This window comes from Nicotiana tabacum, chromosome 1 (assembly GCF_000715075.1).
Source record: "Nicotiana tabacum cultivar K326 chromosome 1, ASM71507v2, whole genome shotgun sequence".
Taxonomy (NCBI): domain Eukaryota; kingdom Viridiplantae; phylum Streptophyta; class Magnoliopsida; order Solanales; family Solanaceae; genus Nicotiana; species Nicotiana tabacum.
The window spans coordinates 182,734,770-182,751,369 of record NC_134080.1 but is presented as its reverse complement, the minus strand read 5'-3'; the positions used below and the strand labels follow the sequence as shown (position 1 = coordinate 182,751,369).

General features: G+C 43.6%; 1 long non-coding RNA gene across 1 annotated transcript; it reads left to right on the top strand.

The window, feature by feature from the left end:
- The first annotated feature begins 12,087 nt into the window (after positions 1–12,087).
- On the top strand, positions 12,088–16,504 carry LOC107766014 (uncharacterized). The gene is made up of 4 exons (XR_001643570.2): positions 12,088–12,533; positions 13,252–13,520; positions 15,836–16,012; positions 16,096–16,504. It is a non-coding gene; the product is annotated as an uncharacterized LOC107766014 (long non-coding RNA).
- Positions 16,505–16,600: the final 96 nt, after the last annotated feature.

Genomic DNA, 16,600 nt, shown 5'->3' with positions numbered 1-16,600 from the left:
TGGGTAATCGTGGATCGACTTACGAAATCAGCACACTTCTTGCTAGTTAAAGCTACCGATACAGCGAAACAGTATGCCCAGTTGTATATCAAGGAAATAGTCAGGTTGCATGGTACTCCAGTCTCAATCATTTCCGATCGAGGGGCTCAGTTCACAACCAACTTTTGGAAGAAATTTCAGCAAGGTTTGGGCACACAGATAAATCTTAGCATAGCTTTTCACCCTCAAACCGATGGGCAAGCAGAGCGGACCACTCAAATGCTTGAGGACATGTTGCGTGCTTGTACTCTTAATTTCAAGGGTAGTTGGGATGACCATTTTACACTCATATAATTTGCTTACAACAACAGCTTCCATGCTAGTATCCAGATGGCACCATTTGAGGCATTGTATGTTAGGAGATGTAGGTATCCCATTGGGTGGTTCGAAGTTGGAGAAGCGAAATTGATAGGGTCGGACCTCGTGCATCAGGCCATGGAGAAAGTCAAGATTATCAAGGAGAGGTTGAAAATTGCTCAGAGTCGCCAAAAGTCTCACTCGAATGTTCGTCGCAGAGATTTAGAGTTCAAGGAAGATGATTGGGTATTTTTGAAGGTTTCCCCTATGAAGGGCATCATACGGTTTGGGAAGAAGGGAAAATTGAGTCTGAGGTATGTCGGACCATACAAAATCATTCAAAGGATTGGTCAGGTGTCATACAAGCTCGAGCTACCACCCGAGCTGTCATTGGTACATCCGGTCTTCTATGTGTCTATGTTGAGAAAGGTAGTAGGAGATCCGTCCACTATTGTGCCGGTTGAAACTATTGAGGTTAATGAAGATCTGTCGTATGAAGAAGTTCCAGTTACCATTCTTGATAGGCAAGTTCAGAAGTTGAGAAATAAGGAAATTGCATCCGTGAAGGTGTTATGGCGGAACCAGCAAGTTGAGGAAGCCACTTGGGAAGCCGAGGATGAAACGAAAAAGAAGTACCCATATTTGTTTGAATAGTCATGAAATAGCTTTTATGCACTTAGCTCCTATGAACTATTATCTTTTGAATTAATCTATGTAAAATTGTCCTGTTTTGGTTATATATATATGTTGCCTATGTGTTGGTTATATATATATGTTGCCTATACGGCCATGGTTAGTATTGTACGAGCTATGTTATGCCTATGGAATGTGTACTTGCTGTTTGGATGTGTTTTTAGGGCTCTCTGACGGGTGGATAAGACCCAAATACAAAGGAAACTCTGGCGAAATTTTCGGCAATTCAGGGAGTTAGCCGAATTTGGAGACTAATAGTAGTTTAGGTTGAGAAAAAAAATTGGAAGGTTGCATAAGAGATTGCTAAAAAGAGAACCTTGATCCTCATTCGAGGACGAATAATCTTAAGTTGGGGAGGATGTGAGGCCCCGTGAAAATTTTCATTCTAAACCCGAAAGCTCGTAGTGGCAATTAGGAATATGTTTAAGAGATACGTAAAGCTCGCCACGGTTCGGACTCTTTAAAATTGGTCTATGCATTAAAAAGTCAAAGAATAATGTTTTCTAGAAAATTGCAGTTTTTGCACTCCACTATGCGGTCGAATAATATGAATACGGACCGCATAGTCGCCGCAGAGTTAAGAAGTGTGTTGGCTAAATTGATGTCAACTATGCGGCCGATTATGCGATTGCATAATCGATATGAGGGCCGCAAAGTCGTCGCATAATTCCCTTGGGATTTTGAAAGGGGAAATTCTGCGGTGCATTATGCGACCACAGAACGGGTATGCAGACCGCATTTCTGCCGCATACCCAGGCAGTGTGTTCATGTCTTGGGGAGCATTTTTTGCGGTCCATTATGCGGGCCGCATGTCCACTTTTCCGATCGCAAATCCGAGTCGGGGCTCCAGTTTTCTAAATTTTAAACGCAACCCCCCTGTCGTTATATCCTGTGGAATAGCTCATTTGAGCCTATATCCTGACACTTTTAGAGTGAGAGAGAGAGGGGTCTAAGAGAGGGGAAGTGTTTCCCATCAAAATTACTCCATGAATCCTTGGTAAATTATTAAAGAAATCAAGTGAGGGACCTAAACCCTCATCCCAAGAGGTAAGGCTTCATCACCTCAGCTCTCATTTTTACAAATAGCTACAAAGGGTCATTGGTGAGGTAATTCATGGGGATAAGGAGGTTTGTATTGCATGCATGTGTTCTTGAAGAGTATGAGGAATTATAAAAGAGGAGGCATAGGTAATGGGCTAGTGTAATCTTGCATAAAAGAACCATAAGGCCTTAATGAACACTAAATGCTCGGTAAAATGCTCAAGAGAGCTTAGATTATGATCTTTTCTTGATTATGAGTTAAATTGTGCTATATTGCTTAAATAGATTGAAGTGCGAACATTCCGGAACGTTATAGGATTAAGGAAAGCTCGGTTGAGGTATGTATGGCTAAAACCCCGTCTTTTATTGAGCTTCATCAGTGTTTGTCTGAATATGGTAATATTAGAGCTGAATTGTTGCATTGCTTGTCATTTTAGATGAATAGAAGTTGTAATCGTATATGCGTGAAAAATGTGTCTCAACATGATCAACGTGCTGTCTTGATAACTTGAAGAGAGGAAGGATATGAATTATGTATTGAAATTCTTGGACTTTAAATTTAAATTGAAGCTGCGTATGTTGCGCCATCCATGTGAAGTCTCCTCTATGCCTACAATTTTAATTGCTCTTGTGTGCGCTTATATCCTAAATTACAAAGCTAACGTTGAATGTGGGAACGATGTAAATATGCGTCTTAGTGCCAAGGATAATGTGTTAAGTTGTGGTCCCAAGTGACTATAAAATGATATATGTGAAATGAAGTGATTAATGCAAAGGGAACAATGCCTTGGAAAGGCAGCCTAGCCGATCGGGCTGAGGTCGGACTCCGCTCAAGATATCGGTGGTATAGGGAATGAATTCTGGAAAGGAAAATAAGATTGTGATTGAAATATATGCCTCAAATGATGCGACCTAGCCGATCGGGTCGAGATCGGACTCCGCTCAAGATAGCGGTGGTATTGTGAATAATGATGAATAGTGTGAAATGCCCCAAACTAAAAGTTATGTAAAAATGATGTGGAAGTTGTATGATTCTTTTATTTGATAATGTGGCAATCATTTAAAGATTGAGTTATACTTGTGATTTCTTATTATTGCATGAAAGTTCTTTCTAACTAGATGGAGTTTAGTTATACATACTAGTACTATTCCATGGTACTAACATCCCTTTTGCTTGGGGCGCTACATTTTTAAATGAATGTAGGTGGCTCTATTGCAGATAGTGGGGATCGCGCATAGCGGAGAACCTTCTTCTTGAAGTCTTGGTGAGCCCCTTTCTCTTTCAAGGGGTTATATTGCACATCTTTTGTTGTAGACTTCTACTTTTGAGGTATAGTCGGGGCCTTGTTGCTGGCATTGTCATGACTTGTCTTTTCATCCTTAGAGGCTCTGTAGACATATGTGTGGGTTATGTACGGGCGTTGGATGGGTCTACAAACTATGATGTAATTCAAATTCTCGCTTTGCTAAAGTGTATTTGCTTGGAATCTTGGAACTTATCGACGGTTTAATGTTGTGATTTAAAATGAGCTAACATTGTAGAATGCACCCTCTTTCCTCGTCTAAATAAATGAATGAAAGCATGGTTTCCTTATTCATATCGAGTTAGGTAGGAAGTGTTTGATAAGTCTTGCTCAGTTGGAGGCTGCTCGACTGAGCGCCGATCGCGCCTCCCGAGGTTGGGGCATGACATTCGTACCCCGGCTCGACGTGGTGCTCTGCCCTGAGCTGGTAGCTTGCATGGCTAAATGTTTCAAGAAGTGGATTCTAAAAAGTCGTGCAAGCGAGGCCGAGGCTCACCCGGTCCGCTATCTCTCTAAGGTTCTCTTGGCCAGCAAGGGTCGTCGACCTTCGGTTATCTATGGCATTTTTTCATCCCTCCCTTCTTCTCGCCCTATCTTTTGGAGTTATCAGTGTGGAAGGCCGGGATGAGGCTTCTAAGGATGCATGCCCGGAGGCGCTTGTTTCAGGAGGTGGACCTTCGAGAGTAGACCAGTTTCTAGGCTTTTACCATGCGTGTGTACCCTTTTGTTTCTTCCTTTCTACATAAGAACCCCTTGCGGGCATTTGTAATTATATGTAAGGACCCTTCGAGGGCCGTTGTAGCCGATATTTACCAAATATGAAGATGTTTCCTTTACTTTTGCTTTTGATTTTTGTCGTGTTCTCGTATACTCTTGCGCGTTCACGGAGATTTTGAATGTATGCCTCTGTTGACAATTGCTAATATTTTTCTGTCCTTTGGTCGACAAAAATGGCTCCTTTCCGAGGTCATCGCTATTTCTGGAATCAAGCCCGAAGTGGTCTGATAAACCTGGATCATCGGGGCCCTCAAGCCCCATGGATATAGAGCACCGAAGTGAAAGTCGACTTCGGGAGCTCGAAACTTTTACTTTGAGCTTGGCGTAGATAACTTTTTTGAGGTGTTGTGGGCAGGCTTCTGAGGAAGGGGCTATTCGTATTTAGGCGATTTTCTACGATCGAGCCCTCGTGATTGGGGTTCGAAGTGCTTATTTTTTCCTCTTAAGGGAAAACTTCGAGGTCGGGCACCACCTTGGAATTGAAGATGATGTTGTTGACCCTCTATGGCCTAACTTCTTCTTGACGGAGATCTCCTGGGTCGAGCACCACCTCGGGATCCGTTCTAGGGTCGTTGGCCTCCTAGGGCTTATCCTGGGTAGGCAAATTATCGTTGTATCCCGCATATATGCGGGGTGGCTCTTACTTCTTTGGAAGATCCCATTATTTTAGATAGCTATCTTTTCGCCTTGGTGTCGGGTCCTTCATTACCTTAAGCGGAAAAGTGTTGGTGTAGGCCCCTGCTTCAGTCTGCCAATTCTACTATAGCCATGGCAGCTACTTCAGGGCCGGCCCGGCAGGGAGGGGAGAGTTCCCCTCCCAGTGCTCATGATTCGCGGGAGTTTACTCTGAAGACTATGTCTTAGATAAGAGAGGAACATCTGGAGATGGTGAGGAGATACTGCAGATGGGGCGAGGGGGTAGTGTTGCAGGCGCTTTCCCCGGATAAGAGTATTACTGACTCCACTGATGGATTCCTGAACATATACTTATACCCTTTCGCACTAATCCCCCTTGATAGGGTTGTGCTTGATTTCTACCTGAAGTATTGGGTTATTTTGGCGCAGATACACCCGTGTTTTTGGCGAATAGTGTTGATGATAAGATTCTTTGCGGAGAAAGTTGGGCTTGAATTCACGTTTAGCCACCTCGTTAGGCTATACCGGCCCTTTCATCATCGAGGCTTGCTAACCTTGCGGTGCCGTTCGTCCACACCCTTTGTTGTTGATGACGAGGAAAATGGGGTTCAAGAGTGGGTCAGTCGATTCATCCGGGTCTGGACGACTGATGTTATCCCCGTGGAGCTCATGCCTTTTCCCAAGGGATGGAATTACACGCATGAGTGGATTGTCTCGAGCTTTTTTAGATTCGCTTATAGCGAAAACCAGTTTAGTAATTGTGTTTCCTCCTTTTTTGCAGCAACTTCATGGATGCCGGGCGAAGTTCCCGATTTTCCCGGTTGGGTTTGGAGGTTGGCAACCCATTCGACTTGCGACGAGCGTAGGTGGCGAGCTACGTCCTGGGGAAGATGGGAAGCAAAACACCAAGGTATGCGCGTACGCTGCTTTTACCTTGGTCTTCGTATGTTTGAGATGGCATTTTCCTCTTTCTTTTGTACTGGCTTTGCCATTGCAGGTATCGGGTGGTTCCTTGGGGCAAGGTTGTGTTCCCCTGGAGAGGGGGAAGAGTCGTCGGCCTCCGAGCTAAGGGGCGATGGCGATAAATGGGATTTGCACTCGTAGTGCGATGGAGCTTTTAGCGGGGCTAAACGGGCCCGTGTCTTCGAGGAGAGAACATCGCCCGAGCATGCTATTCTCGAAGTCTTTGGTTCAGGACCGGTGGTTCCTCCGAGTGATTATGCCTTGACCGAGATTGGTTCTTCCAGGGTTGGAGGGGCTGGACCAACAGGAGTTTGCTCGGCTTTCGAGGGAGTCCGCCGGCTTCACTTCACAGTGAGTTTTGGTGTAGTCCTTCTGTATTTTGTGTCTTCCTTTTCTTATCGAGTTTTTCTTTTGCAGGTCTTTGATAGACTCAGGTCTAAGCTGCTCCGTCATAGGGCTAGGCTTTGGAAAGGTCTGGATGAGGGTGAGTCCCTTAGGCTCCTCAGCGAGGAGAAGGAGGTTGAGTTGATGCACTGGCGATATGAGGCGTACCAGAGCTCGAATTACGAGAGCTATTTGATGGAGTAGGTAACCTCTCGTAGTACTCATTTTGACTTTTTGACCCTTAAGGTTAATCCTTTTGCAAAAGTAGTTACAGAAAAAGACAGAGGCTCTAGAGTACCTTAGGGGCGAAGCCGACCGAGTTAGGAATGCTTGTGGTGAACTGAGGGCTCAAGTGCAGGTTTAAGATATAGAGGAGAATGGTGCTTTGGCTAAAGTTCCTGCCTTCGAGGCCCAACTCCGCTTGGATCATGACAACTCTTCAGTTCAAGTGGATATGATCGCGAAGCTCGAGGCCGATCTCTCGAAGGTCAGGGCTGAGATAATCGATGCTCGGGCAGAAACAGCATTGAGTCGGACTAAGGTTGATCAGGAGATGGTGATTCATTTAAAGGACACTACTAATGCACAAGCCGAGTTGAAGTGGTCCCTCGATCGTGAAAAGAGGATCGAGGAATATGTTCATTGCAGATCCCGAAGAGAGGTACTCGAAGAGATCGGCGCCAGGGGTTTTGTTCTCTTGGAGGAGATGGCTCGTGCGAGGGAGGACTAGCGTGATGCTCGGTCACTTCTTGCTGACGTCACAGAGAGCGAAGCTGGGGCTGGTAGGCCGTAGCCTTCTAGAGCGGAGCGTAGATTTTGCCATTTTACCATTTTGTATTTGACATTTGCAGAGCATGTTTGTAGATAGAGAACACACCTTTTGCGTATGTAAATAAAAGAAAACTTGAAGCTTTATTTCTTTTGTATCTCTTTCTGCATTGCTTTCGACCAGGCGAGCTGGTTTCGGTGTTTAGAGGGAGACCTACGGATCCAGAGCTTATTAGACAGGCCCGTAGGCTCTTTCATGCTCGGTCAAGTGCGATTTTTAACACGAGTAGGCATTAGAGCTTTTGTGCTTTGCCCAGCTGTTTTTGGGTTTAGTCTCCGAGTCAGGCTTTGACTCGAGCTTTCCTGACCTTCAATCTTCTGTGCCTGCACGGGAAGACGACAACGGTTCTTACGCCTTGCCCTTGGGCATTTGTATTTTAACTATTTTGGGTTCAATCTCCGAGTCGTGTTGCGAATCGAGCTTAATTGACCCTCAAGTTTTTTGTGCCAGCATGGGTGGATGAAAATGGCTTTTATATGCCTTGGGTCGAAGCGACCTTTTAGGTATGTGGCCTTGAGGCTCGTGAAGCTGGCAACGGTGGCTCTTATGCTGTGCCTTAGGCATGTATAGTTAACTATTTTGGATTCGGTCTCTGAATCGGGTTATGACTCGAGCTCATTTTAATCCTCAAGTTTTCAATTTTTTAGCTGGCGGCAGTGGCTCTTACGCTTTTGGTCGTTGAGACCTTTTAGCGTGTGGCCCTGAGGCTCATTTAACTGGCGACAATGGCTCTTACTCTTTTCCCGTGGGCATATGTAGGCTTTGTTTTCCTTTCGTTAAGGTCTTTTTGAGATAATTTTGCCTGACCCGTCATCGGTTCGGGAGGAACCTCGATTTCAAGTCGTTAGCAGCGATGTTTGAGCACCTCAGAAGGTTTAGCTCGTAGGATGAGTAGCTTGAAGCCTTGTAATTTGGAGCTGACATGGTCGAATCTTGTTTGCCTGTTGAGGGTAGCCTGTTTTAACCGGTTCTTTTTGAAGTAGATTCGAAGTAATGGCCTGTGATTTTGTTAGCGATGGTCGGGCATCCCCGAGTCGCGTTAGTTTGGCTGGTACAGCCATTTTGACCGTAGTCATATGTGTTTGGCCGGAGCCATTTTTGATCCTGAGTGATAGTTTAGGCGTCTACATCGAGGGTATGCTCTTTTGGGAGTCTTACAAATGTGACATATAGCCTAAACTTCGGGATTGAGTTTTATTACTATAGTAAGGGCTTACAATTTTCATGCCTGTTGAGGTCTTACAATTTTTCATGCCTGTTGAGGTCTTACAGTTTGTCATGCATGTTGAGGTCTTACAATTTGTCATTCCTGTAGAGGTCTTATAGTTTTTCATGCTTGTTGAGGTTTTATAGTTTTTTCATACCTGTTGAGGTCTTACAGTTTGTTATGTAAAGTAGGTCTGGTTAGACCAAGTCTGCCCGCTCGGGGTCTTAAGGCCTTAGGTTTCCCAGTAAATGGCGATTGACGTTAGTCTCCGAGTCATCGAGTTTGCTTAGGCCCGAAGACCGTTACTCATGAGTTTGGAATTACCTCGTTGGGGCCTTATGAGCACGGAGTTCCGAACCTGAGGTCGTGCGGGTGCTAGATCGTTGACGCTAAGTCTCCGAGTGTTTCGGGATGTACTTGATGGGGTGGGGGGATCCTTGCCGCGAGCATGACACATTTTTCTTTTTTGGAGTACGAGATACTGAAAGATATTCTTTAATTGCTTGGCATAAATACATGTTGTTTTGTTGTCGTGAGCTCGGCCCACGCGGGCACGACTCCTTTGACCGTTTGGCCCGGTACATGATTTCCTATTGGAACTTGGTCTATCGTTCTCCACCCCTTCGAGCGGACGGCGCCTTCAAGGGGGTGCCCTCCATCGTTCGGGGTTGATTGCAAAAGAAAGCCTGCGATCTTGTCGGATCCTCCTTAGGAGGTACGTTACTCCGCTAAGAACCTTGCTGGCGAGACCCTCTTCAGGGCGGAAGTCCGGCCGAGGGGAAAGAGTGCGACGGGTGCCGTTAAGGCCTTGTGATCTTCGGGTTGCGCAGGCAATGTTCTGAGGTTCGATATGTCCCTGCTATTTTAGAGCGAGTACTCTAGTACAGTCCTTCGCTGTGTGTAATCGGGCTTGGCTGAAGACGTGGTTCACTTACCCTTTAACTTATTCGAGAGTGGAGATATTGGTGACATCGATGCGTTATGTGATGCAAACATTTTCCTTGCTGCGTGTCGTTCCCCGTAGACGATTTCAATTCTGTCCTTCGTTGGGGGTTTCATTCTTTGGCGAAGAGGGGAAGGTACCGTTTTCATGCGGTGTGTCCGCCGTCGTCTGAATAAGGCGTTCATGCCTTACGCCTCTTTTGATGTACGGGACTTGGTGTTCCAGTCTGCGCCAGCCGCGCTGACTGAGAGAATGATCTTTCTTCTTGTTGTCTCGATCGCCGTGTGGAATCCACCAAAGATTCGAGACGTGGGCGTGATTTGGTCCGTCGGTCCGAGCCTCCCTATCAACCTCATCCCGACAACGTTGATCGAGACACCTGAATTCATGAGCATATGTTTTATTTGAAATGGATCGAATGAGGAAGAAGGTTACCAATGCGTTAGTGAGAGGCCGAGACAAGGTCTCGGTGTCTTTTTTGTTGAATGTGAGGGCGTCCTCGGGAATATATCCTCGGATTCGTTTTTCTCTGGTGACGAGCATTTTTACTCTCCTTTTTATGAGTTCTTGGAAAGTGTCATCACTCCTCCACTATCGTGGCAATATGTCACGGCTCATTTGCTTCATTCTTATTGGTCGCCTTCCCTACTCGGAATTGAACTCGAGCCTACTTGCTCCACAGTTTTCGGTGGTGATTTCTATTGAGTAGTTCGGTTATTTTCCTCCTGAGCTGGTGGCCACTTTTGGCCCCGTGGCCGTGCGTGTTATACAGTTCACACACCAAGCTGTGATTCCTCTGGGAGGGACTCTGTTAAATAGGTCTGGGCCATCTGGTGTCCCTGGTTTTGCTGACGATGAACACGATGTCTGATACAGCGATGTTGAAATTGTATCTTGATGAGCGAGGCACCCTTGCTGGCCTTGTGTCCCCGTCGAATCTGGCCCGGCTGATGATTCCTTGAGGATATTATCCTCGATCAGTTCTCTGATCGTTGCGAAGTAGGTTGCGTCTCGAGACATTCCTCCTATCTGTGGCGTACGACCAGTATCTTCCTTCATTTGATTTCGGTTTCTTTTCCAGGAGCATGCTTGGGTATGCTGAGCCCGAGGGGGCCTTCAACTGGTCATCCTCAACCCTAATTTGCGACTGGTGCCGGTTGCCGGCGTCCGGCCAGGTCTCAGCTGGATACTCGATCAAGTTCTGTTTCAACTGCCTTAAAATCATCAGGCTTTGTTTGTTTAGGATCTGAGTGAAGGCCTACACCGCCCAGTCGTATGAGACCGGGGGTAGTTTCGTTCGTTCCATCTGGGAACGAGATGCGAATTCTCGTAGCATTTCATTCTCCCTTTGTTCGATCTTGGATGCGCCGGGCTTTCTCGTCATTGCTTCGATGGCACCGACGTGTGCCTTCATAGAGGGATACGCCAGTACGGTAAGTGAGTTTATGGGGTCGGGAGTTAGGCTATGGTGCCGCATCACTGCCCCTTTCGGGAGCGCTTCTCCGAACCCTTTTAATAAGACAGACTCGATCTCCTCATCTCTCGTGTCATTACCTTTTACCGCGCACGTACAGGCGTAGGCAGTAATGTGTTCATTAGGGTCAGTAGTCTTGTTGTATTTAGGGAGTTCCGGCATTCTGAACTTCTTTGGGATGGGTTTCGAGGCTGCTTCCTCAGGGAACGGCCTTCGTATGAACTTCTTCGAATGCACGCCTTTGAAGACCGGGGCACACCCGGGATCTGGTCGACCCTAGAGTTGTAGGTCTCGACCTTCTTAGTGTTGGCTGCTATCATTTTCTCGCCCGATTCAACCCTTTTGGTGAGATCCTCAAGCATTTTTACTATGGCAGGGTCGGCTATCGATCCGTTACTGCTCGATCTCTCGGGTATCTATTCGGCTAGGGGAGTTGTTTCCGGCGCTGCCGTACTGGGAGTCTTCGGATGGCTTCATAACTGAGCAATGGCCAATTATTGTGCCTGCAACATTTCAAAAATATCGTGAAGACTAACTTCCTGTGCTTCCGAGCCGGGGTCTTTTGGGTTTCCTTTTGGTCGCCATGCTGCATGCTTCCGTCGGTGTGTGAGGTTTCGTCGACCTGTTGCGCGTCTTGCGAACCCGCGTTCGCTGGAATCGGTCCAGGTGCGTTATCGGGGTTCTGCGGTGGCACGCCAACGACTGGAACATCCACACCTTTTTCGCCGTGGTTTTCGAGGTTGTCGTTCTCGACTTTGTTTACTGAGCCAGACATTTTGACCTGAAATCAAAGATCTCGAACAAGAAAAACGTGGAAGATAACTTGTGTTTGTGTAATGAAACTAGCAAGAAAATAATCACTATTATTTTTAGCCCCACGGTGGGCGCCAAACTATTTACCGTGAAAATGGTAACAACAATTAAATTTGTAAATGAGACTCTAAAATTACGTGATCTATTTTTATGCTAGTTGTTAGAGTAGTTGATGCTAAGAGTATGAAGTTCAACGATGAGATGCAAGCTAAAACGGGGCAGTAATCAAACCGAGGGGCTTGTTGCCCGAGCTTCGGATTGGTCGATGAAGGGTCTCGGGGTCGATATCCGGCTCGAGTTCGAGCTATCGGGGGTAGTCGGGAATGAGATAACAGTTAAGATATAATTAAAGAAGGCTCTTTATGGCCAACACCAAGCGATAAATGAAGAACAAGTATGGAAGTAATAAATTCAAAGAGTAGCCTCGGGCAGATGAGTTAGAGAGAAAAAAGAAAGAGATATATTATTTATCTTGTGTGGAATAGTTGGAGCAACAACAATCCCTTACAAAGTGGTGTGAATTCTCTTTATACAGGAGGGGAACCCGGTTATAGTACAACATATATTAATTATAAAAGCATGGAGATGAGACGGCTAGAAGTGACGCCTCGACACAAGCTCTGGGTAGGCCGGCTCTTGTCAGACTTAGCCGTGTGCCTTGGGAATTCCCCCTTTGCTCTAGCCTCGATCTTCGTCTTCTTTGAGTTGGGCCTCGGCGAGTCCCGAGGGAGGGGACTCGGTCGTAACTCCACGTCCTCGGGGTCTCGAGATATTCTTCCGAAGTGGCTTGATAGCAAGAAATTAAGCCCTCTAATTTCGCCGCATACAAAAATGTCTACCTTTAATGTAAAAAAATGTGATGGAAATAAACATGATAGCTATTTTTACGTTTTATTATTGAAAAGGTTAAAGTTGTTCAATCCTTGAACAAGATGGCGTAGAAGTGTCAGTTTCAAACTTAAGTGAGCATTTAATCCCCTAACTTATTTGCTTTGATAAACCCATCTTGTTTCTTTTCTTCTTCTTTATGATCCCATACAAATTACACAATCTCGTCGCCGCCGTCGTCCGCCGTCTTCCGTCCGCCTTGGTGGGTTATTGCCGGAGTTCTATTTTTGTCTAATTTGGTCAAGGTCAGTACACCCCCAAGAATATAGTGTTTAAATGTGTTTTGTCTTTTTATGCTTTAGCATAAAATTTTCTTTCTTGGGCGTGCATATTTTATGGAAGCTTCAAAAGTTGTTATTTCGGTTTGTATTTTTTCTTTTTGTGATTAATTCTTTGGAATAATTTATGATAGTTACTGTTTTGCTGGTTTTAGATAATGGTAAAGTCTTTCATGGTTCACCTAATTGTTGTTAACTAGTGTAATAATTTATAGGATCAAAGGTTTAATCTTTTTTGGAAACAAAAATATAGAGATAATAAACACAGTAATATCATGCATTTAATGCCCGTGAACCAATTTCTCATAATTATAGAGATAATAGACACAGTAATATCATACATGCATTTGGTAAGAGGTTAAAAAGGACTACCATTTGTAATAATCATAAGAGAGATGTTGGAAATTAATTCTTTGTATTGTGAGGACCATGTTTTTGAAGGGGTGGCTGAGTCAGCCCTGTCAATTGCTTTGGGTGCTGTTTCTTTTGCAACATAGTTTAGTTTTTTTAGAAAGGAACTTGGAATTTATTAATATTTGTCAAGTTTCTGAAAATTTCAGCTTCTAAGTACGTTCTGCTGAGAAGTATAATTCTTTCAGAAATAATTCGATAGATTAGGATGTTGTACCAGTTCATACTGCAGTAGTGTTCTTTTCTTTTGCAAGTAAGCTCTATTTTTTACCAGATGGCTTCACTGGAAGAAAGTTTGCAGAGGTTCAAGAAGCAGCAGAAGAAGTGCCAATCTACACTTAGAGTATAGCTGCCAAAGCAGGACCTCCCATACCAACTCCTTCAAAACAATACATTGCCAACTGCAACAATGACAGCTAGTGCTAAACCTCCTGCCCTGCCGTTTAATTTTCAAATGATTCAGAAAGGCTTCAACACATAAATAGCATACGAAAAGCTCCTGTGTGGGCTCAGATTAAACGTGTCATAGACTTGTTGCTGGAGGTATATCCCTACCCTCGATCTCCTATTTTGTTTCAGCAATTTCATATTTTTTTTCCTGAATCTTCATCTTTGTAATGGCTTTTGCAGAGTTTTATCATTGTTTACCTTGTTTTGCTTATGTGCATCTTTTATCCATACATATACTTTTATCAACTTAGAAGAAATGTATGAATATGAGTATTGCGTTAAAATTGGATCTCGTTGATGTCACTTTGAGGATTATTTGTATTTTCTATCTTTTCTGCTTGCAGAGTGAAATTTCAGGGTCAAGTTAATTTCTCATGCCTACGTTTAATCTCATGATATATGGCATATACAACTCCTATATGTCTAAAGAAATTCTTGTACGTATCACTTCAATGTTCCTTCTTAAAGACTTACAACTTTCTTTGCTTAGCTAATAATTCCCTTCTTTATCCCCTTATTTGTTCCTTCTTCTTTTCATTCTTGTGTGTGGAGGTGGATTTTGGGTTGATAGGGGTTGCAGGATTTTCCATTTGGAAATCTATACCCTTGAATGATTGTAGGTTTGAGGTGTTTAGCTGGGTAATAAGTTCTTTAAGTCCTTGTTTGTCAAAAAGCAAAAAGAAAAAAGTTGTTTAGATATCCTGCAAGCCCATTCTTTGAAGATTTATAAAATCTGTCTGCTGGACTTTCATGTACTAGTTTGATTTATAGATCAACGAGGATGGTGCTGCTCTCTTCAGTTTATGCTTGAGAATGTGGTAATCCTTAATCTCTGGCAGTATGACTGGTGCTTGTGCCGTCTACTTGTTAAGATAAGAAACTAATTGCATGGTATGTGCTTTTGTCTGGACAGACTACTAATGATTGATAGGAAGCCCCATGTCTGTGGATTGACATATAGTGCTTAGCAGAAAGTAGAGCCATATTCCCCAATGAAGGGTGGCTGGTTGTGATGCAGCGGCACATGATACTCAGTACCCTTTTAATCTTCAGTTGCAGTTGCTCCGTTCCAATATCTTTTAACACAAGTTAAGGGTTCCTAAAACTACGAATTCTAGTCCTACACGTAATACAACTCTCTAACCAAACTAAAAGGGCTCCTGTCAAAAATTGGACGTAATGTAACTTACCAACAACTGTAAGGTATTTGCTTCCACTATGTTTTATTATTCATTTCCGCATGAATTCCAAGAGATTGTAGGTCTTTTGAAATAACATTCTTCCATGTGATTTTAGGTCAATCCCGTTTTCATGGTATCACACTTGCGGATAGGTGCAGTCACGTAGGACATGATCAAACCATCTTGGATGACCTTTCCTCTTTTTGTTCTCTTCATGTGCTACTTTCTGACAGATGATTTTGTCTAATCTTGTATTGTCACACTTCTTTTATTTTCTTTTTTAAATATTCACATTTCTATGTCATTCATCTTGTGGATATAGTTGGCCTTAGTGCCCTAACATTCATTCTCATAATTTTGGTCCTGCAACCGTGACTATTGAACTTACAACTCACTTTAATTGGTATCCTCTTATCGCAGTATCTCGTAGCACTCCATTTCAGCTTTCTATTATATCTGTGTCATCTCGATACTGACTTCAATTAATTGCTTGCAACCTGATCAGCTACTCTAGTTTAAGCTCATTCTCCTTGGCTGTCAGTCATTTATTGGCTGTAATTTTATGGAGAACTAAATACCTTCTTCTTATTGCTATAACTAGGTTCATTGGAACTTCTTTGATTGATGGTGTAGGTTGGTTTTGTATTACCTTATTGTTAGGGATGGAAATGAGATAATATCCACAAAGCTGGAACTGATCAGATATAATTTGAAACAGCTGAAAGAAGCCATTTGTGAAAAGGACCAATGATGTAATTTCTTGACTATGGTTGAAGCTATAGCCATTAATCCGCAGGCTTATGATGGCTTCCGTCTGTCTTACTGGAATCTGGTGATGGGTGATATAAGAAGCTGTCTGAATGGTCTTCTTTTGGGGGGAGGGGAGGGAAGGGGAGGACAGGAAAATGCTGATTCTGTAGAAGAATGTATTTCATCTCAGTTTCAGGAAGAGCACATCTAGGTCAGATGAAGATATAGACACATTAGGCTTGTGGCTGTTAGAACAATGACTAGGTCTATCTTTGAGGATTTGTGATGTGCTCATTTTGCCATTTCTTTTGGACAAATTGCTCCCACTGGAGGCAGTAGTTTGTTTGCTTATAATCTTGTCAAATATCCCAAACATGATCTTAAAAATTAAAGATCAACTACTAGTCCTGATATGAGAATTCCCTGAGTGTATTGCCCCGATGATAATTGCATCTCTACTTTGATGTACTGATGTAGACAGGTGTAGGCTCCCAAAGCTGCTATACCGAGGAATTGAATTGCCACTTGACATGCTTGATATTGAGAAGGATCTCCAGAAGAATAGAATGAAGACCTGCCACCACAAACACTGCAAAGAGAAGAGCTATGGCACAAATTCATGGCATTGAAGAAGAAGCATGAGATTAGCAAGAGGTAAGCTTACAAACGCCCACCTACTAGAACTCTTCAAGCTTTAGATTTACTTTTGGTTCTGAAATGTTCCATTATCGGAAAAGGGGCAGCAGCATTTCATCATCTCAAACAAGTTATAGTCCTCATTTCGTATAAGAGAAGCAAAGGCTTTCCAGATTCTGATATCAGGTGGTTTACCCTCCCGAGAATAGGCCAATGTTGCAACCCCACCAAGCACAGAAAGCTCCGAATAAATGGCAAACATTTGTATTGTTACTCCATATTACCAAGACTTATGGATCAGTGCTCCTCAAAACAAGTAACATTAGTATGGATCAGTGCTAGGTTTTTGGCTTTCTATATTTGGAGGTTAGTGTTTTTATCCTTATGCATTGAAGTTTTTACTTGGTGCTAAAGGTTTGCCATTGTGTAGGATTTTGGACGTTCAACACCATTGCTATGTATATGTATATTATTTTCATGAGGTTCAATAAGTTAAAATTGCAAGGATCTTGTTCTTGACGCCATTACTTGGTCATATTAGAGTTTCAGAATTCAGGGAAGCCTGTAACATGCGAATAGGCAAATTTATATCGACCAAAAATCAAG